The 25007-nt window shown below is 32.8% G+C and overlaps 1 protein-coding gene across 1 annotated transcript in view; it reads right to left on the minus strand.

Annotated features, from left to right (window-relative positions):
- Positions 1–25007, minus strand: part of LOC147063380 (uncharacterized) — a 174896-nt gene that overhangs the window by 4468 nt on the left and 145421 nt on the right. The window lies entirely within an intron of this gene.

Here is a 25007-nt window from a genome sequence, read left to right on the forward strand (position 1 = left end):
TAACAGCCTACCTCCACCCTTCGCCACTAGTAGGTAGGTATAACCATTGTGTTGATTCTCGGAATTGGCTGAAATTTTCTGGTGTCGTAGTATTTTTGTATAGAAACACTACATCCATTTATTAAACTTAATCTGTGTAGTATTAGTAATATTATGTAAACAAAAAACCAGCGTAATAAGAAGAGTGCATACAAAAATTATAAAATACAGATGAAAGTACAACGAATGAGTTAAGTAGACCATATTTTAAGAATTTATAAAATAAGGGTAAGCTAAACACATCCTTACGGAAGTGTACATATAAGTATGTACTTACATAATAATAATATATGCATAAAACGTTTGAGCGAATAAATAATCTGAGATGAAAATATTTGGACCGTATGCAAAATACTAACAGGTCGTAAACACCTGCATTATAAAATTAGACAAAATTACACGTGACAAGAACAAGTCGGTCGTCAGTTAATTTTCTAGGATTTGTCAAAAGTATTTTCTCATTTTGTTGTGGGTCAGAACGCCCACTCGAAATATTGTAATATCCGGTGGTAACTTGTTTCGTTTGGTTACCTTTACAGTTTACTCGGTAGTTTTCAAACTTTTTCGCATCACTGCGGCATTCGTATTAGGTAACAACGTATTTTACGACGCCCTAAAAAATATTTCAATCAGTGGAACGGGTGAACCACTTTTCATCAAACAGTTTCTCAAATATTGAGAACAAATTAGTTACAATTACTGTCGTTTCTCATTATATTGTACCTGCTGCGTTTTGAGCAATACATACGTTATTTATATTTCCGCTATTGGGGAAATTCCATATTGTAAAAATGTATTATTAAACAGTAGTATTACCCAACTGGTATTCCGTGGAACTCCAGGGTTCCGTGTAAAATAAAGGATATTCACTCCGCACTCGGCATGATAATAATATGAAGCACAGACAGTGACGTCTCTAGACAAAATGCCGCCCCTAAGCAGCGCCAGAATACCGCCCCATTTTGTTATACAGTATTTTTTATCACCTTTTCATAACTCCAATATCTGAGAAAGGTGTTATATGGATACATTACTAACAAAATATACCACTAAACCTAATTTAAGTGCCATCCTTTAATAGACAACATTGAGACCCCACGGATTCAGATACATTTAAAAAGACTACACCTGACAACTTGCATATTGTGTCATTGCTGCTCACCAAGGACGTGTCGTCCAAGGACAACGGAAGTAACATCACGAGCCCGACAAAAAAATACCGTCCTGTTAAACTTATTATGTTAATTAATACATTTTATTTCCAACCAATGAGCTGAATTTTAGCTAAGCTTAGGTACCTACCTATTTCTATATATACCTAATGATTCTCCTCAATTTGTCGCCTTTCGAGTAACTGCCGCCCCCAAGCAACGCTCATTCTGCCTACCCCTACGGGACGTCACTGAGCACAGATCGCGACGCTTTTTTGTGATAGCCAAGTAACATGCGACCCTTCGCCATATTGGATAAATAATCATTTTTATTAGGAAACACACAAAAAATAATCGGTGTGTGTACTTATGTACGCGCGTTAGAAGTTATACTTCTTTGGCGTAATAAAACAAAAACAAAACTTGTGATAAACTAGATTCTTTGACTAGCTCTTAATTATCTTGTAAAATTTCACACTCAAGAAAAGGGACCGCTTATTGGAACGCTGTTGGCTTATTTCTATACACTTTTACTTATATTACTAAATTATTTAATGGTTTCCCGTTGTTTTTATTTTTAAAGTACCAACAGTCACTTTGACGTTTAATAGTTTGTTTACGTAAGGAATTGCAAATGGCCGAATATAATAAATTCGCTGCCTATACAACGGGACAATTCTAAACTCTAATATTATTATACTGTATAATCGTCACGATTGCAGTATCATACTGTGGTGTAAAGGTAGTGCGTTCGGCTGATGAATCCAATCTAGTGCGTTTTTTTTCGTGTGATAAATTAATTAAATAAATTAAAAGTTAAATAAATTACGTGTTACATGTCACACGCCAAAAATACACTCTGATCTAACTTTATTAATTTATTCGGGCTTACAGAACTTTAGCAAGATAATGCAATGTTTAATGCAACCACGATCTTTTGTTATTTGATATTTTGATATTTGGCGATATAGCGATATATTGGTCGACAATCGATGTGATCTGAATTTCACTTGGCAGTCTTGGAACTCACGAGCAATATCTATAATATTTTATATTGGGATATGAAAACCATTAAAGAAAGTTTTTAATTACAAATTTTAATATTATTCCTCGACCAAAGAGTTGCAAATGTGATATCGATATAATATATGAAATCTCCCCGTAGTTATTTGAAAATGGAAAACGATTTTGACAGCCACTCCGAGGAAAATCGAAAACAAAAGACATTCTATGAAAAAAAAATGGTCGCCCAAAAAAATCCGCGCATGCGCATTTCCACACTATAAAATATCGTAGCACACTATATTTAGTATATCGACAGCTGTTTTGATTTTCTTTTGAAATAATTTGTTAGAAAAGTCGAATTTCCCTCACAATACGTACATTATAGTAACTTTATTCTATATTTGGGTATTTTTTACTCATTTTTTTTTTCAAAGATAATTACATCATTTCGTTCACGTACCTTGAATATCTTAGTATTACTTAACAAATTTTATAATTTGAAATAATTTGCTAGAAAAGTAGAATTTCTCTCACAATACGTACGTTACTTTATTATATACGAGGGTGGGTCAATAATTCCTTAGAAAAAAACATTAAAACAGTTTTTATTTTTGTATTTTTTTTTATTTCTCAACATAATCTTCTTGGAGCTCAATACACTTGGTAAGACGTTTCTCAATTTTTTTTAAACCGTCAGAAAAATAAGTTTTCGGAAGGTCCTCAAAATAAGCATTTGTCCGATCGATGACTTCTTCATTTGAAAAAAAACGTTGTCCACTTAGCCATTTTTTTAAGTTTGGGAAAAGGAAAAAGTCACTGGGGGCTAAATCTGGCGAATACGGTGGGTGGTCGACCAATTCGAACTTCAATTCTTCAATTTTAGTCATTGATCGTAAACATGTGTGAACACGGGCATTGTCCTGATGAAAGAGGATTTTTTTCCTGTTTAAATGAGGCCGTTTATCTTCAATTTTGTTTTTTAGCTGGTCCAATAAAGATGCATAATAATCCCTTGTTATTGTTTTTCCTTTTTCCAAATAGTCAACCAAAATAATTTCACGTGCATCCCAAAATACAGTAGCCATAACCTTACCAGCTGATTTTACGGTTTTCGCCTTCTTTGGACATGGTTTGCCTTCGCAATCCACTGCTTTGACTGTTCTTTCGTCTCGGGAGTATAGTGGTGTATCCATGTTTCATCTACAGTCACAAAGCGACGAAAAAATTCATCCGGATTGCGTTGCATGAGCGACAACAGGGCTTTAGAGGCCACCAACCTATTGCGTTTATTGTCGACTGTGAGCAAACGCGGCACCCATCTTGCAGAAATATTTTTCATGCCCAATTTGTCATGTAAAATAGAAATGACGCTACCTTTTGAGATCCCTGTAACCTCAATTATCTCACTCAACTTTAATCTTCGGTCACTTAACACCATATCGTGGATTTTATTGATCATTTCTGGTGTAGTCACCTCTACAGGACGTCCTGAGCGTGGTTCATCCTTTGTTGATGTACGACCACGTTTAAATTCATTTAACCAGTTATAAATAGTTGCAAGTGAAGGAGCAGATATGCCGTGAACTAAATCCAACTCATTTTTTATTTCCTTTGCTGTTAACCCTTTTATATTAAAATGTTTAATAACAGCTCTAAACTCAATTTTCTCCATTTTCCATTTTTCCATTTTCCACAAGCATTTTTTTTTTTTAAATGTACGAGAAACACACAACAACCCGACCAATCTGATTGAAACTTCGCAGCATACTGAATCGGTAGTGCCGCTGCATGAAAACAAACCGCTTACAGTACTAGTCGCGCCACCTGTCGGCTTTTCTAAGGACTTATTGACCCACCCTCGTATTTGGGTATTTTTTACTCAAAAAAAAAAAATTCCTCGATAATTACAGCATTTTACCTTGAATATCTTAGTATTACTTACAGAACTAACAAAAATTATAAAATGCAATAATAAAATTAGTACTTCTCTTATAGGCGGAGCATATAGGCGCCACAATAAGCATAGTTTTGCCACAACGAATAATTATTAATTATTATTATTTTCTTATTTACTCAATTAATAATAGAGGAAAACGATTAAATCTGGAAGACTATTAAAAATAATCCATAATCCTTACTATAATAATATGGTCACTATGGTCGGCTATGATCACATCATTGCGCGAAACGTCATGTTTCAGATCTGTCAAATAATAAAGTATGATACAACTTACATCACTAAATGACTTATTTAATTATTTCTCGTTGTTTTTTATTTTATTTTGACCAACAATAATAAATTCGTTTCCTATGCAACGCAACAATTTTTCGTACATATAATAATAAATTCGCTGCCTAGGGAACGGAACAATTCTAAACTATAATATTATATTGTATAATCGTCACGATTGCATTGTCATACTGTGGCGTAAAGGCAGTGCGTTCGGCTGAACCGAACAATCGTGGTTTGAATCCAATCGAGTGCGATTTTTTTCTTGCGAAAAAATAAATTATGTGTTACATGTCACACGCCAAAAATACACTCTGATTCTGTAAGTCTGAACTGCTGACCCCCAAGCTAGAGCCCTGTTAGCCCCCCGTTGTGGGGGTCATGATGACGTGGACCTACCATTATGACCGTACATCAGATTATTGAATTATTATTAAAATATTCGAATAGGTATTCTACGGTGTACACTTTGAAAACCTCAACAAGCAAAATGGCAAACTTGTTTTTTTATGTATAGTTGGATTTTTTTGTATTCCATTTCAAAAACGATTCGTTATATTTCGAAATTCGTAATATTGTGATGGAGATTTGAAATAATGCCAGTTAGACAAATTGTTTTTCGGTTTTAAAATAATATCTTATACTTAGGTATAATTATTACATAACCAGTGCTCAAAGTGAGTAAGAAGGTGCAATATTATTATTGTATATGGACACTTTAAGATTATCGTAAGCAAAATAATGGTCAACTATTCATTGTAAGATACAAAAAGACTCGTATTATGTTCCATCTTTGAGTGAAAATGTAAATTTAACCACTACTCGAAGTGGGTAAAGACGGTTAGCATATTATTGTATGCAGATATTTTAGGCTTCACGTCAAGAAACGTTAAGAATAATTTTTATTTCACATGACGTAATATGTAGACTCCACATCTAGGGTAATCAAGTTTGTGACGTACTTAGTTAAAGTGTTGGAAAAATAATGAAATGGGACTCGTGATTGAAACTTTAATAGCTGCTCGTGTAAAATTAAGGAGTTATTAAAATATTATTTTAATATTTTTAACACGTTCGCTGTAAATAGATACTTATAATTAATTGAAATTCATTATGTGAGCAAATATGTGAGTTATAAAAACGCAAATGCTAGGACGATGAGCGCAGGCGAGCCGACAATATTGCGTTTATTTTAATCAGGCTAAAGATAGCACACGAACCCTTTCCCTTTGCTTAATCACATTTAGGTTTATCCGCTGTGAAAATCACCAATGAAAGGAAAATTAGGGGGAGGAAAGCTCTGACTCCTGGGTTGGGTTATACAGAAACCTTACAGCGTTCGAATTGGAATACCAGCGAAATGCAACTGCAAATATTATGTAGGTACTTTAAGCTTAGTATTTTTTATTAAAATCATGAAGTTTGATGTACTGGTATACTTTATCATCTTTCTTCTTAGATACTTCTATAAACGATTATAATAACATCGTTATGTAAAAAAAATAGAATATACTACCAGTATTTACAGGGCTGAAAAACATTTTTTTTGTAATGGGCAAATAGTAGGTAAATGTTTTACGTTCTGCGGCCCAAGATACAAACTCGAGAATACTCGAATAAATTCGCTTCATTAATATCAGCGATTTATTCTAACTATACGACGTCGATGCATGTATTGTATTATAAACAAATCAATATATTTACCGTAGGCATTTTAATTAAATATGTAGGTAGAATGTTATCAGATTCTTAAAGCAGTACAGGTGACTCATTCAGGTGTTGGTATCACTACTTTCAAATAACACTAACACCGTTACAAAGTAATTTCGTCGTGGCCGCAATACTAGAAGAATATAGTACTTATACATACCTTAATCAATTGTATATTTTGTCGATGTATAAAATAGTATGTAAATCAATTTTATTATTGATTATTATTTTTTCGTTTTCCCATCTCATTTTTTTGTCAATTTTGGACACTTGCACCCTACCAATACAATCAACGGCCAGCGGCGGTGATTTTCAATTAAATTCATTTATTTATTTTCATGCGTGAAATTACACATTATAAACTTTCTTATCGTAATAGAATTTTGGGTTACTTGTTTTACTTCCTTCTTTTTTCTTCAAACTTTCGAGCTCGTTGCAGAGGATAATCCCAAGAGTCTAGAGAAGACCTAACCTAACCTAACGGAAACGCTGAGACAAGAAAAAAATCTATCACGATAAAAGTTAAATATGTATAAATATTAGAAAAAATAAGTATGATAAAAACTATCTATAACATATACCCACAAGTAGTATACCTACACCAAATGATAAAAACAATACAAAAGAGCTAAACTCACCTCACGTAAGTGGAATATATTGATATATTATTAGCTATTTTGCGGATTGTTATCAGGGATAGATAGATCAATACTAGCAAGAATGACAGGGTTCTCATTTACACCAAGTATTTTTTAATATTTTAATAAAGTTATAATATACATGTAGGTATATCTAAGAGAAAGTCAGTTGTGAACATCTTAAACATAATCTGTGTAATGTTCACTCATGCTAATAAATGAAATGAATTAAATTTAATAATTGAGTTAGCATTTACTTGGTACAATCCATTTTACAAGAAATGAAAATATCTCTATATATATAAAAATCTCGTGTCACGATGTTTGTGGTCGAACTCCTCCGAAATGGCTTGACCGATTTTTATGAATTTTTTTATGTATATTTGTTAGGTATGAGAATAGGTCAACAAGTATATTTCATACCGCTAGGTGATTAGGGTATCTCTATCCAGAAAAAATTTCTTTTATTTTTTTGACAATTTTTTTTTTGTATTTTTTTTATTATTTGGCATAAAAAAATACCCATAACCTTAAATTTTCACTTTCCTAACCCCATCCTCCCATTTTTTAATCGCGATTTTATTATTTTTGTATGAACGAATTTAACTGTCGTTCGTATTTCAAACAGAACGAAATTATTTATGTTGTTGAATGACAGATGGCACTACATCCGAGAAGAATTCAAGAGAAGCGTCGCGTCATTTTGACATTTCATTCGGCAAATCACAACGCAGTGCGTGCAAAATTTTGTACGATTTATTTTAATTTATCTATTTTATGTGCGTGTATTACAGTGCACAATGCCAGCAAGACGCAAGGGGGGCCATTTGGGCCGTCGAACGAATAAAGCAACAAACATGCGAAATAGTAGAGTAGAAAGAACAAATCCAACAAGATAACAAAAACGTGCGTGTAAGCATGTCGCAATTGCGTGCATCTCAATCACAAGAGGCACGAGCTGAACGAAATCAACAACGACAATTGGAACGGAGCCAAGCGCGCCGGTTCGTAGTTAACACACGCAGAGCAAATGACCGACAACGCCAACAAGTACTTCGAACATTTACATCCGCTTCGTTCCTTCGTCTCGCATTCGAGTACGAACCAGATATTGAATATTCCGCTCATCCGACAGTGCTGATTGGTGCTATGGACAAAGAATGTCCCCATTGTCATGCGCTCAAATTCAAACATGAGTCAGCCGGGATGTGTTGCGCATCAGGAAAAGTGCAACTACCAGAAATTGAGATACCACCAGAACCATTGAACAGCTTGCTCATTGGCACGGTTCCAGATTTAAACCTGTTCCTGAAGTCCATTCGCACATTCAATTCATGCTTCCAAATGACTTCGTCCGGAGCAACAGAAATAGTTCACAATACTGTGGCAAATGGTCAACAATTCCATTCTACGTTCAAAATCAAAGGTCAAGTATTCCACAAAGTAGGCTCATTGCTGCTAATGCCAAACGAACCACATACATTTTTACAAATCTACTTCATGGGCGCGGCGGTGAGGACATCAATCATGTGGATGCACGTTGCGGCTACAATAGCCTCAATTCGCCTAATGCCAGGCGCATCGTCGGCGAACTGGACGCCCTGTTGAATGAGCACAATGAATTATTGAAATTCTTCAAAGCACACATGCACGAATTACAAAGTGACAATCACGCTATTGTCATCAATCCTGATAAAACACCAGCTGGAGAGCACGTACGTCGATTCAATGCGACTGTTGTTGACGACATTGCTGGAATCATGGTTGGCGACCGCACATCGACGCGAGAAATCGTGATTCGAAGAAGAAACAATAATCTGGAGTTCATCGCTGACACACACCGTTCATACGACGCCCTCCAGTATCTGCTAATTTTCTGGAAGGGACAAGACGGATATTGCATAAACATTAAACAACGAGATCCTGTCACAGGTAATTCATTCATTATGAACAACTCATTTTGAATTGAGAAAATGAATGGTTGATGTTTTTTTTTTATCGGCGGTCATCGTCTACAGTGCTCTATTCCTCTTTTTGTCATAGATCCCATCCCCACACACTTACGATACATTCGTTACTTTTTATTTAACAACCAAAATATTCACTAGAAATAATTTATATGGCAGAAAAACGTTTGCCTGGTCAGCTAGTAAATATATAAAATTCTACAGGTTTTTTTTAAGAAAAGGTTTTGTAGACAGCAATTATATGATAGCCGAAATAGCCATCGATAAAACCTTTTTTTTAAACCTGTAGAATTTAATATATTTATATTTTAATTTCTTGTTTAATTAAATTTAAGTAAAGTAAATTTCTTTGAATCCACTTTACCATAAAGTCATACCTACACTGGCAAAGTGAATATAAAAATTATTTTCTCTTATGTTACATAGCATAGTGGAAAGGTAATAATTATAGGTTTATCATGGATTCGTCTATCCATACCGCACGACCCGTGTACAATTCCAGCCCTGATATTATAACCAACTATTTATAGTGCGAACACGATACAACAAACAATAGCCATCGATAAAACCTTTTTTTTAAACCTGTAGAATTTAATATATTTATATTTTAATTTCTTGTTTAATTAAATTTAAGTAAAGTAAATTTCTTTGAATCCACTTTACCATAAAGTCATACCTACACTGGCAAAGTGAATATAAAAATTATTTTCTCTTATGTTACATAGCATAGTGGAAAGGTAATAATTATAGGTTTATCATGGATTCGTCTATCCATACCGCACGACCCGTGTACAATTCCAGCCCTGATATTATAACCAACTATTTATAGTGCGAACACGAACATGATTTGTTAGTTATATTATGTAATCCATCCGTAACCAGATTTTGCATAATATTATGATATTCAGAATGTAATTTGGTAATTAGGATTCAGAATATGCCTACATAAATTTGTAGCTTCAAGGAAAACAGAGACAACTCAAACACATGCAAATTAGATCGAGTATCATTACATTTTAAAAAGGTCATCAAAATAGTACTATTTTTTCTCGAGACATAATATTTTTTAAGTATTATTAAAGAGAAAGTAAATAATCTTTTTCGCTCGTGGGTGGAGCATGGGGGAACCCCTACATGGTTGACATATACGGTGAAAAATCGTATAAATCCCATAAGTAGACTTAAAATTTTGTAGTTTACTATTTTTATTCTCAAGCTGTATGAACATCCATAAAAGATAGTTTCTTAACGCAGACGAAAAATTTGCGATCTCCCTGGAATCTAAAAATATATTTATTTCATATACGACTTACCTCAACATATTTCCATCAATTTCCACATTGTCCAAAACTAATCGACACGCCAATAAAGGTTAATGTGTAGGGTAGCTATACACCAGTAAAGTGGCTTCATAGCAGTGAATTCGACGCTTATGTTTCAGTTTATTACATCTCACTCATATCATTGTAACTAAATGCTTTCGAAAACTGTACTAAGGTGCACTCACAGACTTGTTTTATTTGGCCCATGGGAGGGCTTATAAAATGGCGGCTAATTAAAGAAAAAAATGCGGCGCTGTTTCCCTCCTGAACGACGATGGGCATGGGCGACGTAGCGTCCGAAGACCCATAACCTTAGTGAATAATAGAACGGAATAGTGGTGATACGGTACGATCATTCTCCAACTTTCTCATTTACGTCATAGAAATGGGAAGACCTAGAGAAAACATCACATGTGATTCCGAAACATGTCAACACTGTTGCAAAATGTATTCGACACGAAGAAAAGATAATAATGCAGAATGGCCGTAACCTAAAAAGGAAATCGATCGCGTGACCCCATTTTTATGTCTCTCTGCGACCATACGTACTGCAATAATCAGTAATTTATTATTCCAATACGCCATTGAATTTGTTTAACAAACTATAGATACAGTTGGTATTCAATTATATGTAAGTTATCTATTATCAATAGCAAATATACTTTCGTGTAGCATAATATTATTATATAACAGAAAAACGGGTGCAGACGTAGATGATATAAAAAATAACGCGTAGGGGAAAGAATTGTACATTGGGACATTTTTTAATTAATGTACATCCACCTTTTGTTCGAGTAAGAAAGCCTTTTAGCCCTGCATATGCTGTAACTGCAGGTAGCTTTTAGCTAACAATTATTATTATGTATGCTATCATCAATATGTACATCACTACTCACCGTTGAATCAGTTGGTTATTTTTGTCCCAAGGTACTACTACAGGTTGTACCTTGGGACAATAATGGTTCTACCTTGGAACATAGTGGTATATAGGTATGAACATTGTAGTTTTTATGATGTGAAAATTAACCAGAACTTGATTATTAGGTAAATAATATGTTACATTTTTTATTATATCTAGTTTATTTTAAAATAAGATCATTTGGGAGAATATAATATTGAAGGAATGACATCCACGGCGTATTGTTGGAGTTGGCGACACGTCTTTCACTGTGACTATACCATTGCGACCAACGATGATGTCATCAACATTCACGGGGAATGCAAAATGAGGTACAACTGAGGTACACCTAAAAGGTACAACCAAGCATATATTTGACGAAGTAAATTTTATAAGAAACATAGATATAATTTTTTAACAAATTATTGAATTTATTGCTTACTTAAACAATGCTGCGATAGTACTACATAAGAAAATATCGATAAATATGCTTTGACTAATGATAGCTAAATTTAACTTTGAAGGTAGCACAAAAAATAATTGCGACTTGACGCTTCGAAGAATAGCAGAAACTAAAATGGCTTGGTGAACAAAAATAGAACATAGTTGCCAATATAACAGTCGCCACTATTATGTAGTGGTGTACTAGAACAAGTGTCCCAATGTAAAATCGTCCCAAGGTACAACCCTTTTCCCTACTTAATTTTGATCAATGTTTCAGTATAGATAAAACAGGTTACACGTACCAAAGCTTTTCCGTTCCTCAAAAAATATTTTGATCTGTCGCAATATCGCTACGATGATATTTTTTGCAAGAAAAGCACAAGGTTTATAAGATATATGTTTTATCTAACCATGGAAGCTTCAATATTGCAGCTTGCTTGAAAAAGGATGGTTCTTCTCCGGACAACATAACTATGTAATAAAAATAGTAATAAGTACATTGTTAAAAAAATTATGTAAATTTTTAGACTATTGCGTTAATGCGACATAATCTTCAATGCTTTAAATTATAATTATTATACAGGCCTTGTTTGGATAGATAATCGATATAAGATCAAAGTTTAGCCAATACCTATATAGAGTTTGAACTATACCTAGAGGGGTTTATACATTTTTTTTAAATTACAATACTCCACGTGCGATTCCATGGTAGTGTGGTTAAATTGATAACCATAGAAATATTAATAGGTACTCAATACCTTGGCAGCATTTAAACGTGGCGGTATTTTGTTATACTTAATTGATTGTTAATCATGGCAGCAGGATGGCAGCAGGATGGCAGCGACTTGTCTGTGCGATATAGTTTGTGTAAAAAAGACTAAACACTTTTACAGCGTTTTTCGGTTTGTGCGAGCTACAATTTTCCCGTCCATACACACGGGCATCCCGATACAAACCGGTTTGCGCATGTAAGTTTGTGGCAAAGTATGAGCGTCTAGCCGGCTCTTTACGCTTCTAACGCTATTGCAAGTGGTCTCTAAATGAGTTTGAAATACAAAGGTCCATTAGCTTTAACAATATTTTTTCAGCTTCACTGTCATAATTTTAAGCTCCGTCCCTATATAAAAAGGTTTTATTAAACGTATTTGATTCTTAGCTATATTAGCCTTGACACTACAGTGATTGCACAAATTATTACTCAACCCATTGTTCAACCTATAATGCCACCGGTCTCGGATTCGAATATGGGGTCTCACAAAACTTTCAATGTATGTTTGGACCTAGAATATGGCTAACATCCATTTCTCGTCAAAACAAAAATATGTTAATACAAATCCGAGGATCGAACGTGGTAAAAAATCGAATATACAGACATATAATCTAAACTTTACTAATGACCTGCTAAAGTTCTAGTAGTTAATTTATTTTTAAAACATTGTTACTTTATTATAACTATCGAGTTATCGGGAAATATATTTCCGGTAAATTACCTGATTGTTGTAAAAGAAACTTTAGTGTTGTAGATTTGGCGATAATGATGTATTGCCTTCTGCGTAGCACCGTAGCATGCCTCAATGGCGTAGCGGTTTCGAGTGGAGTTCGTAGATGCCATCCAATTAGGAGGTAGCTACTTTCCTTGAAATTATAAAAGCTGTAATACTCAGGTTGGACTTTTGTTCCAGATACTACAGTTGAGAACACTCTCCACTGACATTTTGTCACGTTCTGAGAAATCTCGACACTAATTGTCATTGCTTTACGTCTAATAATATCCACATTTAAGACTATAATATATCCATTTAAATGCTAGATGACAATAATAATAATTAGTCCAACTTCTATCTATGTCACACAATTAAGATACAACATCGTCACAATTTTGACTTTGAATTTGAATTCTGTCTCTCACTCATCATGCACTGTGCATAAAGAAAATAATGTTTAGAATTAAAAAAAAAAAACTAACCTTGTATGACGAATGAGATATCAGAAAGTTAAATATGTCTAAGCTGAGATAAATAGGTCTAGGACGATTCGGCGCCTTAAATTCGAAAATAAATAGACGTTCGTGAGTTATAAGTACTTTAAAAATATTTATTTAATATTCTTATTTATGTTTAAATTATTATTGAATACTTGGTGAGAATTTGAATATGCACACGTAAATAATGATTTAATTGTGCTGTGTTCCAACAAGAAGAGAGTTCTTTTTTTATAATATATAAAGCCTCAGGCATGATAATTCTCAATCCACAATAAAAAACATTATGTTAAGAGTGACATGAATTAAAACTACTAAGTACATAGGTAGCCGTTTATATTTCGAGAATTTGCAACACTGGTGTTGCTAGGTGCAATTTGACTTCTGTATTTTGAAGTTAAAAGTACTCAGAACGTTTTAACAAACGGATGCCATGTCGCAACTGTACCTTTAGAGAATCGTAGAACAGCCAATTATGAATGGTACACAACCATTTGTTTTCCAGAAGTTTTTGGTGAAATGAGGAAAAGCAACCGTCGGCGTCAAATCATCCTTCATCAAGACAATGCGAGCTCTCACACATTGGCTCAAACAAGCACCTATTTGAGCACTCAAAACATCAAATTGATGGGTCATCCGCCGCACAGCCCCGAGTTGGCACCAAATGATTTCTTTTTATTCCCGACAGTCAAAGATAAATTGCGTGGTCAACGATTTTATACACCAGAAGATGTTGATGTTGAAGGTTGATGCATTCAAAAACCATGTTAGGGGTTACCTTCTACAAAGTAGCAAAAATACTTTTCAGATTGGTTCAAACGCATGGAAAAGTGTATAAATTGTCGTGGAGAATATTTTGAAAAACAATAAAACTGTTTTCATTGATAAAAAATCGTTTTTGTTTGTTATTCCCGAAATATAAACGACTACCCTCGTAGTAGATATAAACTGATTGAAATTCCTCGTCTGTATAAAATCGTAATGAACGTATATTTATTTCATTCGACAGCGCGGCTCCCAATTGTCCTGGCGTCCAGTTGTCCCATTCCCGAGATAAATATCCGCTCATTATATCGACAGATACGATTATGATCTCAGAATAAGTTACATCGACACTTTAAATAACATGAAACGATGATTCGCCATCGTAAATACACCATCGTCATAGACGAGGGCATTTCTTCTCATTTCATCACTATCGAATAAATGTGATATAATATATTATTATATTCACTTATGAACTGGACCAGATTCACACTACTTGACGAAGAGTTGGGTTAATACTAATTATTGAGGGTCCCAAATACCCAACTCAATAATACGCCATATTTAAAAAAAAAGTTTATTTCACAGTACCTACCTAATTATATATTTTTTACTTAATCATAATTTTTATTACGCATGCTCAAGTTTTTAAAAGTTGTAATGAGGCATTCTCGATAAAGGTATTTTTTCGCTCACAGATTTTAAGTGTTTTTTTTTAATGTTTTGTGTGTGATATATTTTTTCATTATTAAAATTACTTCCGGTGCCGTATGTTTATTGTAATAGATTTCAATATTGTTGAATTTTAATGGAAGTACCTAAGTACCAAATTTTGTCGAGCTTAGTGCGGAAGCGGTTGCTTCCTCTGTGATTATCAAAGTTTTTTTAAGGATTTTTAAAAATTATTTTTTGGCCTTCGGAGCCCCTACCAATATGAAGGCCCTAGTTTAAAGCCCTATGGAAATCTGTCCTGATTATGACTTTGTCAAAGTTATTGTCACAATCTTACGTACACATTTTAAACTGTATCGATCGTTTGATATTTAATACAATTAACAATTATTATTTTACGACATGCGTTTCGTTTACTTGGTAATCTTAATCAAAATTGTCTACCTGTTATAATTTTACGTATTTATTATAATAAAATTATTGTCAAAGATTTGCGGGAGGGCAGAAAATGCTGCTTAATGTCTACAGATATAGCGGATATAATAATTGAGTATACAATGGTGGGAATATTTATAATAATAAATCTTGATGGCAGATGAATACAAAAATGAAAACACTTGCTGACGTTATCAATACGTACTAAAAATATTTAGTTATTAATAGTCCAGCAACATAAAATCCAAAATGGCCATTCCAATTACATTAGAAATTGGATGCTCATATGATGATACCAAGATGGCGATATTTCAGGATCACACAACACAGCAGAACAATTGATACATACTTAATAAATTATCTAAGTATTTAGTTAATGGCTATGCCTACTCAGTCCGCGTGAAATACGAGAAGAAAATATACATAGACACATAATATTATTAATTATTCTTTAATCGAACCTCCCCTTATACTATTGCAAATGAGTAATTTTTCAAAAGATTTATTTGCAATATTTAATAAAGTTGTACCAATAAATTACTTTGTATTTATATTGGACTAGAAATATTTGAGTTATAACCGAACAAACAGACACCAATTGAGTCGTCGAGTCGTAAAAACTGCTCTGGCAACTTTTTCTACTTTGGAATTAAATCATAAAAAAAATATTTTCATCTCATAACTACTACGTCTATTTATAATTTTATTTTCTAATCATATTTATTGATATCAAACGGTGATTAGAAAGAAAATGTCAAAATGTCATTTAATTTATAATAAAGCGGTTTTGCGAGTCGATAACACAATTTTATTATTAGTAAGTAGGATAGATTGTTTTCACATGTATTTAGATCGGCTTTCCACATAGTTAATAAATATGTAAAGTCTGTTAGTAATATTATGTTTAATCGTTTTTTCTTTCTTTCGTGGAATTCGTCAATATTTATTGGACAGATTGATGAGACAACACACTTGTGTATTGTAAATAATAAAATACTCTTTGACATTAACGAATGCTTAAAATCCGACGATTTTTGCAAAAAAAAGGCAGAAGTAAAAAACACCCGTGTATCTGAATAAATACAGCTAGGTAGATTACATTTACCTATCCGTCATTAATATTGTACATTTTTGATTATTTTGTTGGATGGATAAATACGCGGGGGCGGAGTAACTATGGAAACCCGTGACAACAAAACATTGTTGAGCGCCCGGGGAGGGCGGCAGCTCTGATAGATATATTTATATTTCAGACTGCGAAGGTTGCGGGCCCGGGGTTCTGAGAGCCTGCGACACGACTAGTGGGAACCCGATGGAAAGCCCAGATACTTATCTACTATCTACCCCACAGTAATAATATTAAAATACTTGTGCCATGGCATATTAATGAAACCATTTTTTACTTGGTTTAAATTACTTTCACTTGGGGCATATACAATATTGCTAACCTGTACTATAATAATAGTACAATACTATAATTTTGATTCCGAAAAAAATAAAAAATAAATGATTCGTGTAGGTAACTTTTTTATACTTTCGTACTATAATCAGCATAGAAAAATACTGGGCCTATATATTTATAATAATATAATACAGTCCTTGCCATTCGTGGGGCTTCTGCTCCCGAGAAATGTCACTAATAACAAATTTCACCCACCAAAATATATGAAGAATGAAAAAGTAGGTACATATTATAGTTGTTGGTGAAAATATAATATATAAAACTTCTTTAAAATCAAATCTGATATTTATTTATATAATATACACTATATTGTGATCTGCCTAAGATCGAACATGGTACCTAATTTACTTTTGAATTAATGTCAAGCGGTTCTAACACAAATACCCCCTGAATCATAAACCCCCCGTAAATGAACCACCCACAAAAAATCAAATTTCATTATTTTTTGTCACAAATTTATCAACGGATATAAAAGTTTATTTGACTAATTAATTTTTTTAAAGAGAATTTTACATTTTTTCAGAGGCAATTAGAGAAATTTTAAAAAATACGTTTTGTAGATAGCGAGACGGAGATAAATTATTTACTAAGTTATTGAAGCTTTCATCAGAAAATTGTACTTTTAAAAACAGTACAACTTGTAAAACAGTTTAACAACCAAATTATTTAAATTATTATTTTATAAATTATTTAACCTAACCGAAAAAAATCGTTTTTTTTCAAACGGTACATATTGTTCAAACACGTGCGATAACATGATATTACTCCCTACTTCATTTATCGTTTGTCAATTTATGGCTACGGCCGTATGTTGTAAATGCTAATAGAAATGGCGTATTTCAAAAAAAATACTACCTTATTCTTAGGTCAATAATTATTATAAAGCAATCATTATTCTTAGGATGTTTATCACATTTGAATGGTCAAAGACATAGCTAATCAGTATCTTTAGAATTATCTTGAAATGTGTTAATCGTGCCCATTTTTTGAATAATAAAATGCATAATTCTTGTCAAATTTTGGATCACAGAGATTATAAAATATAATTTTTTATCGTAAACATTTCACTATATAATGTTAATATTAATTTAAATATATTACTAATGGTTTTATAAATGCGGTTAAAAATTAATAAATCTAAAAAATCTTAACACCACTGCACATGGATGAAATGAAATATGACTATTTTCTAAAACATTAGATCGAGAGGTTTAAAAGAATACTATTTTATGTAATAAAAATACTTTATGCAGTCATCAAATGTTTAAAATAAATATAAAGGATAATAAAGCTTTAAAATTATATAAATAGATTATCTACAACGTTTAAGGAATGTTCAGGTTAATGCTTTGAAAATATCATAAAATCTACATTTTGACTTACGTTGGAAAATAATGTTGAAAAACTAAAAAAATCAAAACCATGGAAACCACTTAATAAAAATATTATATTATTATATGTATGTTTTTATAAAATAAATTTGGATTTACACATACGTACAGTTGGGTATTTCCCGAGAAAATCTCAATCTCGAGATTCAGGAGTTCATGGAAAGAATTCTCGGGAATTCTCGAGAAATCGGGAAATTTTAAAAATCCTAAAATCAGTGTAAAAACAGACAACTTCCAAAAAAATATGATTTGTTTCTATTTATGTCATTTAAGACCAATGGCATTATTAACAAAATAGAAGTAAGAAAACAAAAATGATTAAAAACATTTCTTATTAAAATGGAATATCAAAAAACACAGTCTGTCAATCGCGGTGTCTGACAATCGCGTACGCTTTTGAGACACAAAATTCCCAGATGTTGCAAAAATTGCGCTCATTTTGAGTCGACATTGGGTTAATCGTGTTAAATGCCCCGATCAGTCTTTGAACGTTTTGTGTTTTCTGTCCACTTTTTTCATATAGAGAATCGTTTTTTCAATTAATATTTGATAATAAAGAAATTCCGAATCTTGAGAAAAGATTCTCGAGATCCGGGATTTCCCGAAATGTTAAAAATTTCTATTCTCGAGATTCGGGATGGAAAATTTCGAAAAGAAACCCAACTCGACACATACGTATGGAAATATACGTATTATATTACATATATAATATTTTTTTTATTTTATAGAAATCAATTTATTTTTAAAAATATTAAGAGATTGTTTCAAACTTTTACCCACTAACCAAATAAATTTTTCAAAATTGAATTTTTTTACCCAGTCTCTCAAAAGGTTGCCGACTACTGAAACCATTATTAAAAAAAACCTAATTCTGTGCTACAGGTATAATATACATATTGAGCTATTATTAAATTTATTTGAAACGAAAATAGTATATATTATATTTGAACGGTCAGTGTTTCTGTGTAGTATTTATTTGAATGGAAATAGACTTCTTCAAAGAGTTCGGTCGGATGGGTCGACTTTTCCGGTCCGGTAACCATTAAATGAATAATCAGATAAAAGGTGGTGGTCACTGTCCGCTTTGCACATCTACCTGGCCGTTAAGTCTTCCGCTATTACTCTTTTCCAGTGTAATCGCGCCATCAAATGTAATGAAACTCTTTTATAAGCAGCGAGCGGTCCTTTGCAGTGATGCCCCTCAAAATAATTATCAACCGGTTCGCTAATTTTTAGTACCTCTCCAGTATCTTTTATGTAAAGTCGCCGGTATGAATAAGAATCCATTAACCACCTAATGTAATTAGTGATTTTGATCATTGGGTGGCAATTCTATAGTTCTTTTTTTAAATACATAAAGTAAGCAGAATAATAATGCAACAAAATAGCACCATTAAGTCATTTTCAGCAAAAATTGGAGTTCGCAAATTTGAACTTCAAGCCATTGATATATCTATTCTTGAAATCGAAACATTGATTATACAAAAATTCGGAATCAAAATATGGTCTTTTTGAAGTAAAATTACTTATTATTATATAAACTGAATCCCTTTTGAAGTTTTTGAATAGGTACCTGCTTATTTAGGTTTTCTTTAAATCGTCATAATATGTCTAAAACAACACTGAAAAATAAGAATCAATCATTTTCTGCAGTTTCAAGAATTATTGCATTTTTTTATGATTCCATAACATGAATAATTAAAACTTTGATTATTCATGTTATGGATTCCAATGATTAGATAGTGTGATTTCTCAGCTATTTTCTCGATTCAAGTATATTATTTTGATTTTAAAATATTTAAGATTGATGTACCTACTTATTGATTTCTTGAGAGATTTTTTATGATTTTTCTTCTTCATGAAATTTTCCTGCTGAGAATTGTTTTGTTTAACTTTTGTGGTATTTTTTTCAAACTCAATAGCTTTTTTAACTGCCCTATTTTTTTTTTAACTAATTACGTAAGTATATTTTTTAGCTCTTCTCCCCAATTTTTTTACCCGTGAATTTATCTAATTCCATTTCAAACCAAAGTCTCGTTTTCGCTTTCCTTTATCTGCAAGGAATTCTTATTTTAATCATTTTTTACGATCCTGGTAACAATTATCCGAATTCTCTGGATTCTTTTTGATGAATCTTCGACAAACCAATTATTCTTCTTTACACATCATTTCTCGAGAATTCTTGATTACAGTCTCTCTACCTAGGATACTCTTTTTCAAAACTTGTTTTACGTATAGCTTGATTGATACTTACCTAATACCTAATTTTGCTAATGCAAAATGACGTGCAGTTAATTAAATATTTTGTTATCCTGAGTAACTAACTTTATAGATTTACTCGTAATAGCTGAATTTGTCTGAAAAGTTTTTTTTTGCATAAATATGTCAAAGAGACAAAGACCTAGAAAGCATTTTTGAAAGGGTTGGAACTTTATCTGAATCGAAATCATAGTCATAATTCTGTATTTTTAAACATCTAATGAAACAAACTCGGTTTATGATAAACCTTCAACCGATAGGGCACGACGTTGTACATTTTTACAATTCCATCGCTAACCAGGGGCAGTCATAAAGGGACATCACTTGCACTGTATTATCTTTTTACGAGCGATATCTGATAACTTGATAAGGGTTATACAATTATTATCTCCCTACAAAGCGGTTAACCTGGCTGAATTTCCCCATGATATTTTATATTGCTATTTTGATTCAATACATACATGCGAGTTTTGAAAATTGTGGATAATATGCTGCGATGTGATGATAACAGACCATTATTATTTTTTTTTGTCGTGCCTTGATATGCCTTGAAGGAATATAATATTGGTAAAAATTATCAATCGCACAATGGCCGGAATAGCGTAGTTGAAAGTGTATACGACTACTAATCGAAAGGTCTCGAATTCACTCTACCAGAAACTTTCTTATGCCGAACGTGAAAAATTCACGATAACAAATCAATATTTCTAAATGATTTTTTGTCCAATCGATATTTTGAATCGACATCCCTATTAAATAGTAGGTATGTACCTATATGAATATTACTTAAACAGCCAATTCGAACGAGATACCCACTAATTAAAAACACAACAACTGTGATACGCGGTGACTGTACCGATCACTGTATAGCATTGAAATCTAATTTATGTCGAAATAAAAACCACCGAAATAGGTACAAGGAAAATTCGTTGTTGGGAAGTTAAGTAAATTAGAAATATAATCTATATTATAAAAATATGTACAATATATATCTATAATATAATCTATATTATAAATATATATTATATATAATATATATATAAATATATACAATTTTTAATGATTCAAAATTAGGTTAACAAGTAGGTGATCGTAAGTATCAAGTCGTCCTTATCAAATATCTAATAATAATGACATCGTTTTATCAGATATTTGATACCAATCAATATCAAATTAATATCCATATTGATTCTAAAAAAATTGAAATATTACTGTCTGCAATGCTACACGAACAACGCGTATTTTTTTGATCTCAATTCTATACGGTCATCTCTATTCGGCTCTACAGCTTACGGGGAACTGTGCTACGGTGAAATATAATACGTATAATTTACACTTACGCCACATGGTAGGAGGTATTTTATTATTAATCTACTAAAAATATAAATATTAAAATGATAAACGTTACGTCAAGTACCTGCGTACTGAAGAAGCTATCTACAAATTTGTTGTTATGAAATATCTCGAGTAGTAGAGTTTCGAATCAAAAAGCGCTTTCTTGTGAAGTTTGCAATATTGTCATATTAAATAGATAAGTGAGTGGCTGCTGACATTGAACCGAATATTTCGGTAGGTTTTGGAAGAAGTTAAGCACAGAGCGTTGCAGAAACTTTAGAGTAATACTTTTTTTTATCAAAAAGGTCATTATTATTGTCATTGGACTATGGGTGTACAATCAATCACTCTGTTTATGATATTTTCATGAACACTATAGATTGCATTCCCGAATATAATCATTAATCCCGGGATTCGACATTAGGATTAGGCTAATTTTAGTTGTATATTTAGTAGTTTTATAATAATACTTACAATATGTTACTTTCCAATCACGTAAATGAAAGTTGGAGAGAGGGTTAATGAGATTGTTATAACATTTGTATATTTGTATTTTTAAAGAGACCATTTTCTTGAAATTACAATTGACATTGGTAAATTTACCTTAACTATCATTGAAACAATAATCACCATTCCGGGTTTTCGTGATAAAAAATCATAGTATGAGAAATCGTCAGTACGACTACTGAATACTGGAGTCATTGGACTTATCATGCTGTAGGCCGTAGGGTTTGCTTCCCTCCCTTTCCCATATGCTTACACGGTGAATTGCAGATTGCTAATCATATTCTGGGAATGGTCTAAGCGAAAAAAAGGTACTTTGTAAAAAAAGTGATATAACAAACACTGATGAAGGCAACCATGGGGCGAATTGTGATTCTCTTTCCCCTGTATGCTTCGTTTCCCATCCCCTGATGTGAAACAGAGCCCTACTAGGATATTACATGGATTTATAAAAAGTACTATTATTACTCTTCACTCTTAGAAACTGAGTCTCAGTGGCTGGCCGGTGCAATCGAGGGTCATGCTACCTTCAGAAATTCTCTCATTTCAATCGGCATATGGGAATACTTTCAGATTATGGAAACCACATATTTTATCATAGGTAATCAACATAAAAATTTACTGAAAGAAAAAAGTGAAAACACATTTTTTTGGTTCCATTTGGTTTACGTCACAGTGTATCAAGATTATTCTTTCCAGAATGCTCTGACAGGTCGGAAATTGAGCGGAAGAAATTGCGTGACGACAAAATTTGACATAATTTGTTCAATAAACATGGAATTGGTAACGGAATCTTTCAAAAATACATTCGAGGGTACGAGTAGCTTTATCATACACAGTGTAATTTTTAGAGCCACAGGAAAATCACTCAAATTCAAAAACCATTAAGTATGTGTCTTAATACATTTTAACTGGCGTTAAAAACCATCTAGGTCTATAGTTACCTGCAGTATTTTGTCCTCCAGACCTTTCAATTCGGAAGCTTCTTTCTCCATCAATATATTTTTATTATTGAAAACAAGAGACAACACTTGCATATTTAAAATTTAAGTCGATTTGTTCAATCCACTGACGTATTTATAGCTGTTTAATTCTCAGTATACTAATTAATTACTGGTAGCTTTATCATTCGAGTCACCCTAAAAAGTTCCTACAAGAATGATATAAATATGCGCTGCATATCTGTTAAGATGAGGCGTTTAGGACATGGTGCTGGCCTGGAGAAATGGCGCCACCTTCTGAATGCCCCATTATCAGATGCTGAAGGTCAGGTAATTAATTATCTATGTGAGTAATTAAGTATTATCATGACTAAAACAAGCATGTCCGACACATCGATCGCGGGATAGATTTTGGTAGATAGCATTTTAGGCCCATATGAATTAAGCCATGAGACGTAAAAAGCGTGCATATTCTGTTGCAGGCGTACACACAGAAAAAAGTAGTTTTGAGGGGGGTTCATTTAAAAGAAATCATGATATTTTTAAAGACCGCGGGGGGGGGGGGGTTCACAAACGCTTGAAGGTGACACTGACTTCCATATTTACCCACAGATTCTAGTCGCTCCGATTGAGGAATAACGCACTTTTACAGGTACATTCCTCGTACCCAGACCACTTCTCAGACAGACGCAGACATACTTGGCTTGCATATATAGCTAAGGGTGTTGGGTCTAGGACGATTTGGCACCGCGAACTGGCCTCCGCCGATTGGCCTTCGGTTATTGGCCGCCGGTACAATCGGACACCGACCCAATTGGCCTCCAGGACGATCGGACGCCGGTACAATCGGGCGCCGGCCCAATTTGACACCGGCCCAACTGGCCACCGGGAGATTGGACGCCGCACCGCTGAATAAAATGCGCAAAGGAAAAGACCTACGTAACGACTTCGTAGAGAAAGTAGACACGACACTTTAATAAATGCTTCTATCTACTTAGTGGTTGTACCTTATACATTTTGCGCTTAATATATTTTTATTATGATAGATAATAATTAATATTCATGCTTTATGCTGTTTATAAAAGAAAAGAATTCTTTTCTCGCCAGAACTTGAAGATGTGCATAATTAGGTAATTTTTGTGTATACCTACCTATTCATATTAAATACAACAAATATTAATAATGAATTGGTTAGTTAAAATATTGTCTTTCGGCGTTTTCTCGATTTCATGTTATTATAATTGAACTTTATATGTGTATATCACCCGTAAATAAGTATTTTAAAGATTATGAAATTACAAACAATATAAGTAGGTAAACTACTTGAAAGGTATATACATATTACATTAGATATTATGTTGACAAAGCGAATTTGTAACTTTATTGGAAGTTTTAGTCATTTTTATTTAAGTATAGTATATATATGATGTTTATAAAAATAATGGAATTCTTTCCTCGTCTTTTAAAGATGTGCACAATTAAATTTACGTATTTTTATTTATATTTACGAATCTGTAGGTGTCCCTATAAAGGGGATAATTAAGTATATGTTATGCGAAACTCAACTTTACAGAAAGCGAGGAAAAATACCAAATAAAAACAGTAAGTAACCAAAATATATGTATTCGTATATATTTTTTTTTAAGTTTATTAAATGTATATGATTTAAAATACAACCATAAAACACTAAAGCTATTGTTATTTATTTCGTCGTGTGTTTTTTATTTTTTTGCCTGTTTCTAGTTTATTAGTTAAATTGAGCCAGTTTGAATGTAAATAATATTCTTTCAGACTTTTCTTAAATTAAAACAATACATTTTAAAGTGTGTTTTAGGGTAAATAAAAATATCTTTAAATA

The sequence above is a fragment of the Rhyacophila brunnea genome, unplaced genomic scaffold (assembly GCF_057557595.1).
Source record: "Rhyacophila brunnea isolate RB1 unplaced genomic scaffold, BYU_Rbru_1.0 scaffold_9, whole genome shotgun sequence".
Classification (NCBI taxonomy): domain Eukaryota; kingdom Metazoa; phylum Arthropoda; class Insecta; order Trichoptera; family Rhyacophilidae; genus Rhyacophila; species Rhyacophila brunnea.